Below are 18,823 nucleotides of genomic sequence, written 5' to 3'. Positions count from 1 at the left end.
TCCTGTTTTTTGACTTATATTGTGAGGCTTTTTGAACACTATAAATAATACCACAACATCATTATTTTAATGGCTTATATTATTTTATCTTTTGGAAGCATCATAATTTATAAAAAACAGTCACTTCTTATTAGGCATTTTGGTTATTTCCAAAATGTTTACACTGATAAGTAATGCTACTATAAACATTCTTGCATACCAACTTTTTAACATTTCTGAATGTTTCCTTTTTATTAAATCTGTAAACACATTATTGGGATAAAGGCATTTACTTTATTATAATTCTTTGTATATTGTGAGGTTGTTTTCGAGAAATTTTGTTCTCAGTTGCAGTTCCATCAGCTATGTACAAGAGCATGCATCACAATTTGGTAACGAAGGCTTTTTGTTTTCCCTAAATATTCTTTATCAACTTATAGGTGGGAAGTGTATCAACAGGTGAAGGTTCCAGATTCCAGGGTGAGAGACTCTCAAGTCCATCTTGGTTCAGGCATATGCCCTGCACCTGCTATCCGTGGGCAGGATGCACAGACATGGCTGTGATATTCACTCCCATAGGTGGAAAAAGTATTCTGAGAAGAGGAAAAATTTGTGAACTGAACAAAAGACCCTAATTTTTTTTTAAGTGGTTAGTGATTGTTAGTTACCCAACGTAAATTACCAATATACCTTTTTATATACCCCACAGTTGAAGAAAAATAAATAAAAATTGCTGGAAAATGTTTTCTATTTTTATAAGTAGTGCAGACTTTAAGCAATATAAAAATTCCAAATATGATATTTTCTTACTAAATAACTCTTTAAAAAATCTGCCAAAGGGATGGTATTCTGTTTATGACTTGGAATATTTTTGAAATTTTTTTCTGTAGTCATTATGGTTCAAAAAATATTCTATTTGATAACAACTCCCACTGTATTTGGATTTACAAATACAATAATCCATGATACTTTTCTGTACTAAATTCTAAGTAGTTTTATTAATTAGAAGATCAAAAACTATTTTATATATGCTCCAATGAATAGGATTATTCAAAAAATGAAGAATTTGGGAGATTATATATAGATGAAGTTTGCCAAGATAGCCTTCAAGGCCATCTTCTTAAAAATTATTTTTTGCATGTCTTTACAATCCAATTTCCCATTAATCTCTGCCTGTCTCTCCCCAAATCTGCTAAGTGCCTATTAAGAACCCATCCTGGACTCTGAATTAATCCTAAAAATGTACTGATTTGCCTGTATTAGTTTCCAACTGCTGCTATAACAAATTATCACAAGGTTAATGGCTTAAAACAACACAAATTTTATTATCTTACAGTTTTGGAGTTTAGAAATCCAAAATAGATATTATGGGACTAAAATCAGGAAATTGGCAAGGCTGTGTTCCTTCTAGAGGTTCCAGGGGACAATCTGTTCCTTTTCTAGCTGCTAGAGGTTTCCCACTTTCCTTGGCTCCTGGACGTATCACTCCAACCTCAGCTTCCCTGGCACATAGCTCTCTCACACTGACCTTCCTGCCTCCCTCTGTAAGGATGTTTGCAATTATATTTGACTCAATCTAGGTTTATCCAGGATAAGCTCCCCTTCTTGAGAACTTAATCACATCTGTAAATTCTCTTTTTTACTTTAAGGTAATATAGTCAAAAGTTCCAATGATTAAGATGTGAACATTTTCAGAAGGGGACAGTACTCAACCTTTCACAATGCCCATGCACTGAGCAGATGGTGCCCATAAAGCAGGGCACAGATGCCCTGGGCATGGGCACCTTCCTCCAGGGTCCAGCTGCCCCAGCCCCTGGCACCACACTGCTGCCCTGGTTACACTGCTCTTGACCACCTGCTTCTTCTCTTTCCACTGGCTGGAAATAGTTACTATATTTTTCCAATTTGGCCATTGGTTCATCTCCCCAAACTGAATTTTGTGTTTTCTCTCAGGGTAACCCTGTAGCCTCCACCTTCCTCAGCTAATCTGATTTGAATTCTATGATCCAAACCCAGGCATTTGCCTGTGTTACTAGAGCTCATCTGGTTTCCCAGGAGGGTCAGCTGGGCTTCAGTATATAGATGGTGCCCAGGGTACCCATGTGCCCAGAGATACTTGTCTTCCCATAAGTTCTACCACTGGGCCTTCTCTGCCTTGGCTCCACATTTTTTGCTCCATTTTTTCCTTCTGGATATCATTATCTGGAGTGTCCCGACCTATCCTCCTGCGACATGACTAAACCTTATTTGTCCCCTGCAGTTACTAGCTTGCAGACTGCTCAAACTGGAGGAAAAAAAAACAATACTTAGAAATTTACCAGCAACCTCATTTACAGTACATAAAACCATTTCTTGGATATCTTTACCTCTATTTTCCACCCCAAATATTGGATACCTGAGATAGTTACTTTTGATTTAACTGAATTGAGATTTGGTATATCCTTGTCTTCGGACATTTTGAGAAACTCTCAAACTTTATAAAGTACTTTTACATTTTCAAATTATACTAATACAACAACTGTGTGTTGGATTAAGGCAAATGTTATTTCTTCCCTTTAAAGTTGAAAAAATGGATTCAGAAAAATCAAGTGGCAGGCCAAAGTGACACTGCTAATAAGTAAAATAAGTAATTGGTTAATAATCTCAATGTACTCCTCTAAGTAATCAGGCATTTATTTTTTAAATATTTCTGCCTAGATTCTTAAACATTTATAATTAGCAACGTGAGTATATGTGGTGATGGGTGGGTGGGGGGTCCACATAAGTTTATCAACCTCCAAGTATGGAGACTCTTAATACGAAAACACATGTGTTTTGCTTTAGTTGCTATCATGTATATACATGAATAGTGTATACATTTTTTTCTAAGCACAAGTTTTATTGAGTTTGCATTGAGTGTACAATTTTATAAAGTGCTGTGAAAATCAAATAGTGCTGACATCCAATATAAAATGAACAATACTACAAAACAGTACCAATCTCTGATCAATGCTGACACACCCCATCTTAAGTTTTCTCCGCTTTACTTTGAGAATCTCATCTTTGTCAGCTATTTGTGTAGCTATTCTAGAAATTCAGATCTATGTGTTAGTGCTATTGACCTGGTGTTCTGGTTCCCAGAATCTGATGCTTACATAGAAATGTGAGAAGCTAAGCCCAGGGACCCCCCAGGACCCATCCTGCCACACAGGTGAATATCAGGACACAGATCAGTCTTATTTGAAGGCCCCAGCCAATTACAATCATCACAAGCAGACCTTCCCAAGTGACAATTCACAGTTTAGGTAGGATTGGCATTGGACTGATAGCCTTGACAACAGTCAATATAGACCAGAAACATCAAAGCTGTGTTACAATTCTGGGTTATCTGAAATCAGTGTTAATGTTTGTTTACTCTCCAGGCTGCAACCATTAGCAGATTTCTAAAATCCATTTTTCTGTCATCTCAGCAGTCATCATATTTCTTTAGCATTTGTACTGAAGATAGGCTAGTTAGTTGTCATGTTCCTTTCAAATGTAATTTGGTATTCATTTTATGTCAGGATCAGCATAATATAACTGCAAGAATGCTGATCTTGGAATCAGGAAAATGAGATTCAGATCTGACCTCACCATTAACTAGAAGCCTGCCCTTCCACCGGTCACTGCCTCCCTGAGCCTTGGATTTTTAATGTGTCAGATAAAGAAAATGATAACTATCCTCCCTATTTGAACAAGTATATTATATAAATAAAAGAGATTTATGTGCTAATCATTTATAACCCATTAAGGTCTTACATATGTAAAAATGGTGCTCTAGAGGAAAGAACAGCTAATTAGGAAACAGAATCCAGACTGAACCAGACTTCTAGAATTTGCTTTATAACCATGTGGGGTATGCCATTGGCCATGACACTTGGGCTTTTTCTCCTTATCTATAAAAAAGGAAGGAAATATTTAACAATTCCCTCAGTGGTTTTTGGCTCCAATGCTCTAGTATTCTAAGTATATATGTTGTCTTTTTTTTAGTGTAAGTTCTGCATTATGTATTACCACTTTTATCATTTTACTCCAAATGACTATTTTCCAATTATTTCACACTTTCAATGCACATATGTTTTATCTATTTTCCTCCAGCATATTTTTCATTTTATAAGCGTCTGTTTTTTTCAAAATCTATTCAATCCTCTTCTATTATTTTTCTTCTTTTATATTCATAACCTTTCCAAATTAAATAACATTGGCACATTTAATTTGGTAGGTATCTACTTTATTCTTGGTGATAAGCTACACGAAACGAGTTAGAGTACATGAGATTTCCCAGCGAGAGTAAATAGCATATTAATGCAATTCACAAATTATACTAAATTGTAAGATGTAGCAAGAAAAAGAGTGAATAGAGACATAATAAAAATGAACTTTGAGGGATTAGAAACTCGGGCAGATAATATCAAAATTGGATTTGGTTAGAACAAATCCACTGGGGGACAAATGTTCTAAGAATACTTACTAAAGGGAAAAGATAGGGTGAAAGGGTGAGGTAAAGAAAAGTTACATTATTTACATTAAAGCCTGTAAATATGTTAAACAATTCTAAAGGTTTGGAGAGAAAAAATGGAGCACATCACTATGTTCCTCTTATCCTATGCAGAAAATTCATTTCCTAGTGTATTGACCAAACAGCCATGGAATGCCCATCCTGTGATACCTAGCGTTATGACTAAGGTCCTGGAAGTGAGATCTAAATAGGACACAACCCTTCTTTTCCTAAAATGTTCACAGTCTAGAGGGGCTGGTAAACAGGTGCACATCAATAATTATACTGAGTGATAGAAGCAAAAACTGTATTTACTGTATTTATAACATACAGTAGAAACATGGGGAAAGGAGTAAATTCTTGGTTTTGTGTCATTCTGGAAACGTGAGTTGAAGCTTGCTAGATGGACAAATTGTAGAGGAAGGAAAAAAGAGTTTCAGATAGAGCAAACACCAGGAATCAGCCCAATCCCTTCCCATTCTTAACCTCTATTCCACTACCCACTTTCACCTTTTTAACTTTGATCTAATAATCAAGCTCTACTAAAATACATAATAGTTTCTGAACTAGCAGTGTTTATTTCTAAAATGATCCATGATGGATAAATCTTGTTTTGAGAACCTCCTTCTTCCTACTTGTCTGGAAAGCTCTGGTTTTTATTTAAGGTGTGTCTCCAACATAAATTCCACAGAGAAGATCTATCTATCTCTCCCATAGCATCCATGAGTTGAACTAGGTTAGGTGTCTCTTGTTTCTGCTCTCACATGCACTATGGTAAACAATTATTTCCATTTCTGCATTTCCTACTAATTGGTGAGATTCTGACATGCATAGCCTGGGGTTTCTTTACAAAACACATTGAGGTATGAAGCCTCATGCATAACCCTTGGTAAAATCTCAATCAATGTTTGTTAAATATCAAAAGCTAGAGATGAGTTGGAGAGATGCTGAGGAAGAAACATGGTTTAGTATGTACACATTGGGTAGAGTGTGAGTGTGTGAGGGTATGTGTGAATCAGGTAAAACTGAAACGCAGTTCTGCCATGCACTAATCATATAGTTTTAGGCAATTCACTTTACCTCACTCATCAACAATAATATGGGGATAGTGTCTCAGAGTTTAGTTAAGGACTAAATGGGATACTATATTTAAAAATGTCTAGCACAATGCCTTAAGTGTTACAGGTGGTCTGTAAGTTTAATTTCCTTACCTCTTTTAGTCTTGACTCCAAAATGCCAGGCTTCTGAGGTGCTGTTTTCAGGTGACTGATTACATGATAGTAGCAACCATGTGGCGACAGTCGCAATGCATATAGCCTGATCTTTTGTACCTCCTTAATGAGCTGAAAAACAAACAAAAAATAAAAAGAAAAAGAAAAAGAAAAAAAGAAAGCAAAACAAGATAGCCAGGTAGGATGCTCTGAGCAGTGTGTAAATTTCAAGGACGAAAAGATACTCAGGTATGGTAGGATGAGAAAGCTACTTTTTGAAAAATTAAATGAGTTAGTATCATTTGTATTTTCTATAATAATGTCATGTTTATTCTCTCAGCATTTTTTTCTTGAAAAAGCCAGTATGTCTTAACTACTGTAAGAAAAACAGAAACAGGGACAGTCTGTATCCATTCTTGGGCAGAAGTTATCAAGTTTTTGTTCTGCTGGATTCATATGCAAAGGGAGCTGAAGTTCCCAAGAGAAAGGAGGGTTTTTTTGTGGGGTTTTTTTTTTTTTTTTGGAGGGGGCGGGGATCAAAGTCCAGTTCACATGGTTAGTTTTCCTCAACCATAAAGGAGTGTCACTTTCAAAAGTGTAATATGTGAAATTGGGAAATTGGAATCTGTTTTCATTTATCAGTAGGATAAGAAAACAGCACCTAATCGTTCCTGTGGTAGCATCAAGTAAATTCAATTTTGAAATTTAAAAAAAAGGAACGCATTTTGTAGAGCAATTCTAACGGATTCAGGATCCCCACTTAGAAAGTATGTGATTAAAAGAATAAAAATAATGTATGTTATGGCTTTCTTTATTTTATTATGACTGTTTTATTAGAAAAGACATTAGCTATTCATCTATGAGTGATAGATGCTTAATAAACTGAATTAGGGTTATTATTAAAGCTTCATTAAGTCAAGCAATTTCAATCATTCATTTATGTTCTCTTTAAATTTGGCATGCTAATTAAACTAAAGGAGTTTGATATCTGAAAACTCATCTGGCTTTTTTATTTTTTTATTTATTTTTATTTTTTTTATTTCAGCATACTATGGGGGTACAAATGTTTAGGTTACGTATATTGCCCTTGCCCCCCCCACCCCGAGTCAGAGCTTCAAGTGTGTCCATCCCCCAGACGGTGCGCATCGCACTCATTATGTGTGTATATACCCATCCCCTCCTCCCTGTTCCCATCTGCCCCGACGAATAATGAATGTTTTCCTATATGTCCACTTAGGTGTTGATCAGTTAAAACCAATTTGACAGTGAGTACTTTTGAGACCCAGCTCAAGCCCCATCCCTTCCAAAAAGTCTTTCTTGTCTATTTCAATCTGTTCAGACTGAGCTAATACCTCTACTATTCCCTCCCTGTCCCTACACAAAGGACTTACCTTCTAGAATAATATAGATATTTCTGTAGAACTAGAAAATATTGTAAAGGGCTAACAGCCTATTTCAGCTTCTGTATTCATGGCTGGCTTGCTTGATGCTTAGCTTGGCATAACAGGTTTCAGAAAAATCGAGAAAAACAAGGCCCTAGGGAGGCGACCGCAAGTTACTTCCCAATAGAGGACTAGGGGTCCCGGGGCTCCAACCGACCAATTAGATAAAAAGGGCAAGGTATGATCAGTGTGTGTACAGCTTGTGTGAGGCGTGTGTTTCCCAATATCGCTTGTAAACCAGAGACCAGAGTCTTGTAAACAGCCGAGAGTATAAAAACTCACCTTGTACCACAAGGCAGGGTCCTTGCCCATGGAGAGGCCACCGCATTGGTGCCATGGGACCTGGACCCTAGCTCGAGCTAGCAAATAAACTCCTTTGCCGTTTGCAACCTTGGTTTCTGCTTCCTTGTTCCGAGGGTCTAGGGGAACCGGATCGAACATTTCAAGTAATATCTCATGAGAAATTTATAATAATATTAGTGTTCTTTTGTTTCCATTCATGAAGGAGTAAGACAGTCTGGATTTACACTCTGTTTTTTTTTTTTTTTTTTTTTGTTGTTGTTTTGACATTGGACAACAGGCAGCACAAAACTGTGATGCCTGAGAAAGGAAAAAAAGAATGGAGGACTCAACCATACTCCCAAAGGTAAACCCAAAAACATCACCACAGAAGAAAAAGCCCAAACAAGCAGACTCCAGCCATGTCACTGAGTTGAAGACAAAGATGGAAGTTTGAAGAGGCCAGGGAAGCTAAAATCTGTGGATTCTGCAAAGACCCTTAAGTCTTTGTCTAAACACTAATCTGTGACTGCAAAGAGAGAGAAACCCCACAAAGCTGAACAAGAACAAGTTTCAAGGAAAGAGCAATTATCAGAGAGCAATAATTTAGTACTTGATTATACAATTGACATGGAACACAGGGAGCCATAGGATGACCAATTCCCAAAGTTTACACACGACTGGGAATTATTGGAATTTCTTTCAACTGAAGTACAAAGACCTTATTGAATCTGTGGGACTTTAGCCAGAGGGCTCAGAAGAGGGGCTCATATAGTTCTAGAATAAAAGCTAATTTTCATTTGCCTTAAAATGACATAAAAGCAAAATGCAAAAGGATCAATGAATGCACAAGTAACTCAACTTCCTGCCAGTGAAAATTCAATACTCTTTAGAGGAATGCAATAAAATGCCTCACAATATAAATTGTACAGGATGTCCCAAAAGTCTCCATACAAAGGAAAAATTTTGTAAATTTTTTTAATGAATATTTTGTAAATAAAGCTACATTTAGCTACAATTTCCCATTTTCCCTCTGGTGACTTTTGGGACACCCTGTACAATGCTGTACATCCAGTTAAAAGTTACTAGACAATAAATGAATTGGGAAAATGTGACCTAGTAGGCAGAGATGATGGGGTTTGCAGAAAACAGTTCATATAAATATGCCTTTTATGCACAAGTATTTAATGGAAAACATGAACATAAGAAGAAACATGGAAGATAACTTAAAATACCAAAATCTAACTTCTAAAAATGAGAAACAATATTTTTTAACAATAATAACTGCTACTATCATTTATAATTTGCCATTTTTCACTGATTCATCCAGAGGGATGTTAAGAAGCTGGGCTCTGGAATCAGATGTCTAAGTTTAGGTACTAAATCCACCACTCAGTGACTGTGGGACATGGAGCAAGAACCTTGATATCTTTGTTTTCAAAACTCTCATATGCAGAGATAAAGTTGTCATTATCACATAGGTTTGTTGTGAGATTTAAATAAGAAAACACACGCAAAATCCTTTAAAGTGTGATCACAAGGTTAAGTAAGCACCTCATGGGAGGAATTTTAATTACAGGGCTGGAAGTGAGGCTTAGAGAACATAGCAGTCTTTCTAGAGGAACAGACCTACTAAGGGGCAGAGGCCAAATGTGCATAATTCAGGCCCGACCTCAAATCCTGTGCTCATGCAACAAGAGGTTCTATCTCCTCATTGCTGCACTTCATCCTCTTTCAGGTCTTGGGTTGTTGAATTGGGAGTTGACTTTTGTCTTGCCTGATTCTCCCAAGATTACCTTTCTGCCCAGCCTTTTCACTTTGACAGTTTAATTTCCAACATTTGATGAATGAGTTTATCCAAATTTTCCCTTCAGGTTTGCTTTCTTTGATTACAGGGTTTGCATCTTACAGGAAGTATATATAGAAAGCAGCTTCCTGGCCTTCCCCAGGGTTTTGCCCAGAGCTGCTCAAATCTCAGCCACTCAGACCTGAAGCGTTAAGGAAGCAATTATGTTCCACAATAGTCCTGTCTCCCGGAATCCCTAGAATCCTATGGCCTGATTTTGGACTAGGTAATATCATTTAAGGGGAATAAAGAAAGTACTAGATATCCTCAGAGATAATTCTTTATTAGCTTTGACTTCAAAAATAAAAAGAACATACGGGTGTATAGGTGTTTAGCCTGGAGCAAGAGAGAGATGACTAAACAGCTTCCACAAGTCAGCTTCACCTTTGCTAGATCCCTCTGCACAATCTCTGGGTTGCTCTGTCTTGATTCTGTATGGACACATCTTCCCATCACTATTTGCTCGAGACCCCAGGAAACTTGCAACTGGGCTTTGGGTTAGAAGAGTTAAATGAACTATGTAAGGATCAGGAACTTGTGTTTGGGAAAACTAATCCTCTTAATCTTTGGTAATGATACATACATAAATTACTTTTTGCATCCTACAAGTACTAATTCAACTATTCTTGAAGCTTCTGAAGTCTTTCTCTGAACTAATAAAAATGTGTAGAACTATAGCTTTCTTTCTAAAAACACCTTGAAGGCTGTCCTGCTATGCTATCTCCCTCGACCACGTTACTGTTACGACTTTGCTGGGTCAGTTTGCCTTTCTTCCCACGGATGGAGGTGAAGGAAGACTCCCTCTTGCCACATCCCCATTCTCTAATCTTCTAAGTGTTTTCTAATTCACAGGACCTACTAAATGTAGTGAAATTCAGGCTATTTCTTTAAATTAACAAACCTTTGCCTCCAAAAGCAAAGGAAAATGTCACAGCATTCATTGTACGTCCTTCTGCTTCAAACCCTCCAATGAGTTCCTACTAAGTTAGAATACATTTCTTGGCACCTCTTGCTGCAACTTACAAATCTGCCTGGTGAAACTTCTCTTTCCCACCCCTTACCCCCAGGTAGTACCATTTCTTTCTGCTCACCTGCACTGTAGATTTGCTATACTGTGTTTCAGTCCTTCAATGATGCTGTTTTCTTTCTTACGTCTATGTGTTCACATTTGTACCTGAAATCCTCATCTTATGCTCTTCCTATGACAAACTCCTCATCTGTTACAAAGTTGTCAGAGGAGTCTTTCTTGACAATGTAAACTACAATAAAATTTTAAGGCTCACCCCTTCACCAGCTAACTGAAGGGACCCCCACGTGGCCAAAGGAATACCCTAAAACTAAATTGCCTGCCAGGAGGAGGGAGGTCAGACATGTCTCATCATTCCCCCCCTACCTTCTTGAAGACAGCCTTTGTAACCCATTAACAAGCCTAAGGGTATGCAAGACAAACCTACAGGCCCTCAATTTACACAACAAATCTATGTCCAGTGGCTTGTCTTTGATAAACAGCAACTATGTTAAAACATTCCAAGCCTTCAGACAAAGCTTCGTGTCTTTAACCAATTACAAGCCAAAGAATCTTTAAACCCACCTATAACCTGTAAGCCCCCACTTCCAGATGGCCCACCTTTTTGGGCCAAACCAATGTATGATTCCAACATACTGATTTATGGCTTTACCTGTAACCCCTGTCTCCCTGAAATGTATAAAACCAAACTGCAACCCAGCCACAGCAAGTCCACTTGCTCAAGGCCTCCTGGACGTGGCTCCAGGTCATGGTCCTCAAATTCAGCTCAGAATAAATCTCTTTAAAATTATTTTACAGAGTTTGGCTTTTTTCCATTGACAACAACATTATGTCAATCCCCCTCCTCCTTCACCTCACAACCTTCACTAGAAATCACTATTTGTGTTTCACTGCATTTATTATCATTTGTAATTTGTGTGTGTGTGTGTGTGTCTTTTCTTCTTAATTTCCTGTTTTTCACACTACATGAAGGTACCATGATCAGAAGAAACATGTTGATTGTTTTGCCCAGTGCCCAGATAGCTTCTGGCCCAGAAAAGGATCAGTAACATTTGTCGCATAAAATTTTGAAGAAAACAAAAAAAGCTTTGGAGGAAGAGACAGGCATTGGAGGCCAGCAGAATGGGGCTCTAACCCTCACTCTTTTACTGATGAGCTGAGTGATTCATTTTCCTTATTGGTAAAATGGAGATGTTTTATAGCTTGTAGGGTGATAGGAGACATTCAAAGCAGAGTAGCTGTTCTTGTTATTAATTTTGTTTCCCTTAATTCTTTCAGAGATGGCACTAATTAGAATCAGACTCACTTTAAACAACAAATGGGTAAAAATCCTGAAATGTGATTAATTAAATTAAAATGATACACTTTGATACAGAAAATATAATTTGTGTGATTTTATGAACAACAGAAATATCAGGTAGCAGAGAATAGTGTGGTCTTGGGTAAGTCCAAATAAAATGTCTCCTAATCTCAGTCCAGATAGGGCAATTTAGAAAAAAAAAATATTGGCCAAGGTATTGTTCTGATACTCAGATGATAGTCATGTGATTGCTTTCCAAATTGAAAAGCATTCACCATAGACAATGTGCCATTGGTTTTAAATATAATATGGGTAAAATGTTCTGAATGTATGTGTCCCTCCAAAATTCATCCCCAAGGTGATGGTGTTAGAAGTGTGCCCTTTGGGAGGTGATTAGGTCCTGAGGGCAGAGCCCTCATGAATTACATTATAAAAGAGTTCCCAGAGAGACCCCTCCCCCTTCCACCATGCCTTTACACTAAGAAGACAACCATGTGTGAAGAAGAATGCCTTCGCCAGACATTGAATCTGCTGGTGCCATGATCTTGGACTTTTCCAAGACTTCTGAACTGTGAGAAAAAAGTGTTTGTTTTTTTAATAAATTGTCTAGTTTATGGTATCTTTGTTATAGAAGCCCAAACAAAGCCCAAACAGGCAAAAGATGAGTCTGATTTCTCAAAATCCATATCCCCTGGGAGAAACAAAATACCTCGAACCAGCCTTTTTTCACTACATTTAAATAATCATTACGAAAGCTAAAAATAAGATCTATGTTTCTGTCAATTTCTAACTTCAACAGCATCAGGTACATCTTAGCTGCAAGACTGTGTGCTCCGTGGGAGAAAACTCTACACTTTGGGAAATGACTTTATCGGATTTATTGGCTGAATAGCTCATCTAGACAGTGTGTGGTAAAAGCTCGATGCTGGAATGGATGAGATTATGGTTCAAATTAATGAACTGAGAAGGAAATAGGAAGGTTGCATATTAAGTGTGTTCCCGTGAAGAATCTGGAGATCAAAACTGAATGCGGTGAAACTAATGGGCAACTAATGTCAGCCTACAATGTTTCCACTTTGGTAATGATTTTCCTTTTAAAAACCATATCCTAATCAAATTTTGGACCTCAAATATCCTCCCATAGAAAAAACATTTTCTTTTCAATATGCAGATTTCATAATAGCGTTAGATGTAGGACACAGCAAAAGAATGGAGAAACAGAAATAATAATCAATTTATTATGCACAACATTGTGAGCTTCATTGAAAAGAGGTCACTGTTTCCATAAATTAAAAATGAGAATTAAAAAAAAAAAAAAAGAAATCCTGCCTTTTGTGAAAGCATAGAAGAACCTGGAGGACATTATGCCAAATGAAATAAGCCTGGCACAGAAAGACAAACACTGCACCATCTCACTTATATGAGGAATCTGAAAATGTCAAACTCATAGAAGCAGAGAGTAGAACAGTGGTTGCCAGGACCTGGGGTGGGGAGGAAAAGGGAGATGAAGGTCACAGTGCATATAATTTTCAGTTATAAGGCAAATGAGTTCTGGGGATCTTATGTGCAGCATGGTGCCTATAGTTAATAATCCCATATTGTTTGTCTGAAATTTACTAAGGGAGCAGATCTTAAAGGTTCTCACCACCCCCCACACACACAATGATAACTATGGGTGATGATGGATGTGTTAATTTGATGTGGTAATCATTTCACAATGTATACATATATGAAATAATTATGCTGTACATCTTGAATATATACATTTTATACCTCAATTATGCTCCAATAAAACTGGAAAAAAATTTTAAAAGAATCAGAGCTTTTGTCAATACAGAGTACCATGGGATACTTCCATGTGTTTGCAGAGAATGTTGAAAATCTCCCCTTACTTATTGAGGTATCTCACTTTTAATTTCCTATTCAGGATAACTTCATGGGTAGAATTACCAGATAAAATCCAAATATTTAGGTAAATTTGAATTTTAGAAAAGCAATGTGATTTTTAGTATAAATATGGCACATATATTACATAGGATATACTTATAGTAAAATATTATTTGTTATTTATAGGAAATTAAAAGTTAACTGAACAACGTACATTTTTATTTGCTAAATGTGGTATTCCCTATGCATGGGATATGTAGTGAGAACACTACTCTCTGCTGGTAGTTTTCATGTGAGAAGTGTTGCTTGAGGTAAACATTGAGACTCAGAACACAGAGGATAGTGCACAAATATATTGTGAATAAAAGAATTGGATTTGTAGATTCTAGGAAGGTCCTTTAATTAAAACTATCTGCTGAACAATATTGAAGCCTAAAGTCACAACAGAAGAGATGAATTTCTTTGGACCGTGTATTGTAGTATCTCACCTGTAAAAAGAAGAAATTTCTTTTATTTATTCAATCAATTATTCATAGAATAAACAATGTCAGGGATGCTAAGGACACATCCAGACCCAGGATTCTACCCCCTTTTATTTAGTGTTCCCTCATGTAATTTAGAATCTTCCACAAGGATATTTTATAACCCAGTTGTAATTTTATTTTTCTTTTTAAATTTTTTTTTTATTTTTCAAACCATAAATCACAATCCATTAGTAGATTCTGAAATCAACTTTATGGTTGAGGATAAGCATTTTTTCTTCTTCTAATGAAATAAAGTACCAAGTATAAAAGGATTGAAGTGTTTTCTGAAAACCTCTGTTATTAATCACAAATAATATAGGTGCATATAAATAGCATTCTACAGTGTCTCTGAGCTACGGCCAAAATAGTTGGAAAAACACTGCCTTGAAAGAAATAGAGCAGAATTGTCACATTTCATCACACAGGCCAAATCCAGCCTGCTGCTTGCGTTTTATTGTTCTGTTATTTAAAGTTTTATTGAAACACAGTCACCCTCATTCATTTACATATTATCTGTGGCAGCTTTAGTGAGGAGCTGGGTAGTTGCAAGCTGAGACTATATGTCCCAAGAGGGTGGCTCTTTGCAATAACATTTACTGATATCTTGTCCAGAGTATTTAGGGACATAGTGAGTGGTGGCTCTGAGTAGCCAGGGAGTGGAAACACTGATTATCTAGCCATTATCAAAGGGAAGCGTGAGACATAGAATCTAGATTGGACAATGATCCCACAGTTTTGGCCTTTTTGTGTTATGGTTTAGAATTAGTAACTATGGATACTTAGAATTAATAATCCGTCGTACAAAATATTACCATCAGAAGTTTCTAAGCTGTAGTTAAGAACACAGACTAGAATCAGACAGATGGGAATAGAATCCTGAATATTTGACTTACTCGGTATTTAAATTCAGAAGGTTAATTAACATTTGTGAGTGACAATTTCGTTATCTCTAAATTGAGGATAATAATGTAGGGAGATAAAAAATAAGGAAATAATTCATAGAGTGGCTTAGTTTATTGATGGTCCAAGGTAAATGTTGAATGCATGGTAAAAATTACATATGGCAGCTTATCAAACTAGTTTAGCTCCTTGGTTCATTCATTTATTTGATAATCATGTGTTGAATGCTATCTTAGGCACACTATTCTTTTGTTTGGCATACCTGTTGCTTTGGTTTCCGCTTACTACCTACAGGTTGCTTCACTCTGTGTTTGTGCCTTACCTCTGTGTAAATCCCATCCCAGCTGGATTTATGCACAGCTTTTCTTTGCATGGGCTCAGCTAAATCTTTTGCTCTGTTTTCACATTTGCCTCCTCTGCCGATTCATTCAAGCCATGGGTCTTTATTTATTTATTTAAGATACAATAGTTAATAAAATTTAGGACAAAGGCAATGCACTCCTAGAATGATATATTAATATTTTGAAATCTGATAGTCTCCTTTCAGTAGTAATTCATTCTGAGATAAGAATATTTCACAAATCAAGAGTATGTTTAATAACCAAAAGACATCTTCAATTTTATGCTTGCAGATCACTGAAAATGATGAAAGATGTAAACTGTACTTTAAAGTCTCTAGAGAAAAGATGTAATTGGCCTATCTTATTGTTTCCCAGTAAGCATGGGCCACACAAAGGCCAAGGGTAAACAGAGGAGAGGATGCCTATACAAGGTAGCTTCTCCCTTCTTCCAAGGGAGAGTTGGAAGGGAAGATGTGAGATACCTCTATGCATTGCCATTTGATGAGTGATTTTACAATATACACTACTGCCACTAAACTAATACCACTACCCATCCTAGTGGTCTATGGATATATTTTATAATATGAATGGCTTTGGGAGTCAGAGGACTATTTAAGTCCTCACTTGTCTACTTATTAATTATGTGACCTAGATCAAATTACTGAACTCAAAATATTTTATCTGTAAAGTTAGTTTAGTAACACCAAACTCTTAAGTTGTGAATTAAAAAAAAAATTGAATGAGAAATATTATAAAAGTGACCCAAAATAGTTCCTCAGTCACTCTTAGTTATCCATGTTCTCATCAAGAAGAATGTTTCACTTATGTTAAATCTTCATTTTCAAGAACAATGGCCAACTTATAGAGTAGGTGTTAAATGTACATTTGTTGAGTGAGTGAATGAATGAATTTAAGAGGAATCTTGGTAGCACTGACTTTTGCACAAAATGACTTTCACTTTCCCCGGTTCGTCTCCTTCTCTTGACACTCCAACTGAGTTTTGAATTTCTCAGATGTTCACTTATTTCATCACTTCATTAGCACCATATCTGTTTGGGAGGGAATCTGGCAAAGTTGATTGCTCTAGGCAACCAGTTTGTACTTTTTGTCCTTTGATTGCAATTAATGAGATTAATTGTTTATCTACTTCCCCATTATGCTTTGATGAGGCCCACACCAGTACATTTTCCAGGAATATAAGTACGTAGTATTAGTGTGTTGTCTTATTGGGAGAGCAATGTTATTATACTGCTTTATTAATGCCTGTACATGTGGTTCAATTAAGATTTACAAATTAGGTTTAATTAAGGTTTATAAGCGGAGAGGTGAACTCCTGGCTGCATTCATACTGCTGATTCCTCTTCTTTCTTTTCTTCCATAGTCTTAATTGTAATTAGAAAAAGCAAGTGGTTACTGGAGTTGGAAAATAAAGTGTCTTCTCTGGGCATCTGATTCCACTGACTGTCCCTACGTTCCCTCTGTAAACAAGACCTCCACATAGGTGCCAGAAAATTCATTGCATCTGACAAATAACAAGCAATCATTCATGTTGCCCAGAGAAATCTCACAGAAATTGGAATCAAACTACTCACATCAGCTGTGTGACTTTGAGTCAGTTGCTCACCCTCTCTGATCCTCAATTTCTTCATCAGAGAGAGAGGGGGAGAGAGAGATAGAGAGATAAGACCATCTTTTTCATGTATTATTACACAAAGATATTAGGTGAAATAATTTTGGTAAGGTATCTGGCACATAAATTTAATGATAGCTATTAATAAAACATATATAATTAGATAAATAAATAAAAGGAATAAGGCAAATGGAAGGTGGGCCAATACTTGACTGCATGATATAACTATAAAATTTTAGGGTGTTAAAATCTCAGTGTCTCATTCTAGTCAAACCCAACAAGTGCACAGTGAATACCTACAAGGTGTCAGACTGAGGAGAGTGGAAATCAAAGCAAACAAGATGAAAATCCAGCTCTCTGTCCAGAAGGAGGATACGATCAGATGTGGAAAATGCAAGCAAGTACAACCCATTGCAGAACGAGGCGCAAGTTTCAGCAGTGGCAGAAAGGGGTGGGGATTCTTCCATATGGATGATTCAGGTCTCAGTTCACTTGTTGTTTCTCTTTGAATGCTGGTTTATCCCATGTTCTTTTGCAGAATTCTTGCTTCCTGGCTCCATCCTAGACTAGATTCATATGCTTTTTTTTTTTTTTAATCAATCATGGCTGGTTCTTGAACTATACTGAACTGCCTGGCCCATTTATTAATCTGAGAGCACCACTCTAGGATAGAATACCCACTGTATTCTTTCTTGAGCTTTGAAATACCATATAGAGGCAGAATTATGGTAAAAAGTGATATCTAAGAGCAATTCAGACAACATTGGCAGTCTAACTCCCAAAGTGACAAAGCTACTCCCAACATGTCCAAATCCATATAAAGAAAGACAGAGTCCAAGAATGAGGACACTTAGAGTATAGAGACCAAGGATCATGTGTCTCTGTACACATTACCACAGAAATAAAAAGTTTGAGGTAATTAGATTGCTATTTGAGTGATAACAAGCTAGTAATAATCCTATAATAGGTACATTTAATCAAAGTTTGCTAGGTCCTTAATTCACTGGTCTTCTTCACAATCAGAAAATTAAATGGCATCACCAACTCCCTTTTATCAATACTGTTCAGGGAAATTCAACTTAATAGCACAAGGTAAAACCAAGATTCCTAGCCATGTCCATCTGATTCCATGCTCTTCTTACTAATTTCTGCTTTCAAATAGTCTACACAATATAAGAAAATGACTCCAAAGAACTGGCAGGGATCTCATAGCTCCATTATTGAAATAATATTAATTAAGCATGGTGTGTAAACTTACAAAGGAGGAAGTTATATAAAGGATTTACATACTTTTTTGTTTAGGTAAATGAGGAGAGAGGGTGTTTTGGCTGGCATTTGGACTGTGTTTCGAGTTACACCATAGACATACCTAGTCATGAAAAACTGGTAGGAAAGAAAAGCAACATGGGTATGAAATTGCACTGAATAACACTGAAAACAGCATCAAGAACAGTTCCATTCTTGTTGCTGTTCTAGTTGTTATTGGAAACAAAGAAGGGGAGAAGGTGGGGGTGTGAGGGATAAAAAAATTACCTGTTGGGTACAATGTACACTATTCTGATGACAGGTACACTAAAATTCCTCACTTCAGCAGTATACAATTCATCCATATAACAAAAAACACTGTATCCCCTAAATCTATTGGGGGAAAAAAAGAAAAGGATACCAAAAACAAACAAACAAACAAACAAACAAAAAAAAGGAATGGAACTGTTTTGAGGGGCATGACCTGGACATGACTTTGCCTAACTCCAAACCTCATAGTCTAAAGACTAGAGACGTCATCCCAGACCTACTTGTGCCCCTCTCTGAATCTTTATTTTCCTTTCTTAAAAAAAAAAAAATGTGGAGACATCCCTCCCTGTCCTGCCTCCCCCTAAGAATCATTAACAAAATCCAGAGAGATGGTGGGTATAACATTATAAAGGATGGGAAAATGCT

This window comes from Eulemur rufifrons, chromosome 3, assembly GCF_041146395.1.
Source record: "Eulemur rufifrons isolate Redbay chromosome 3, OSU_ERuf_1, whole genome shotgun sequence".
NCBI classification, from domain to species: domain Eukaryota; kingdom Metazoa; phylum Chordata; class Mammalia; order Primates; family Lemuridae; genus Eulemur; species Eulemur rufifrons.
This window is presented reverse-complemented; position numbering follows the sequence as displayed.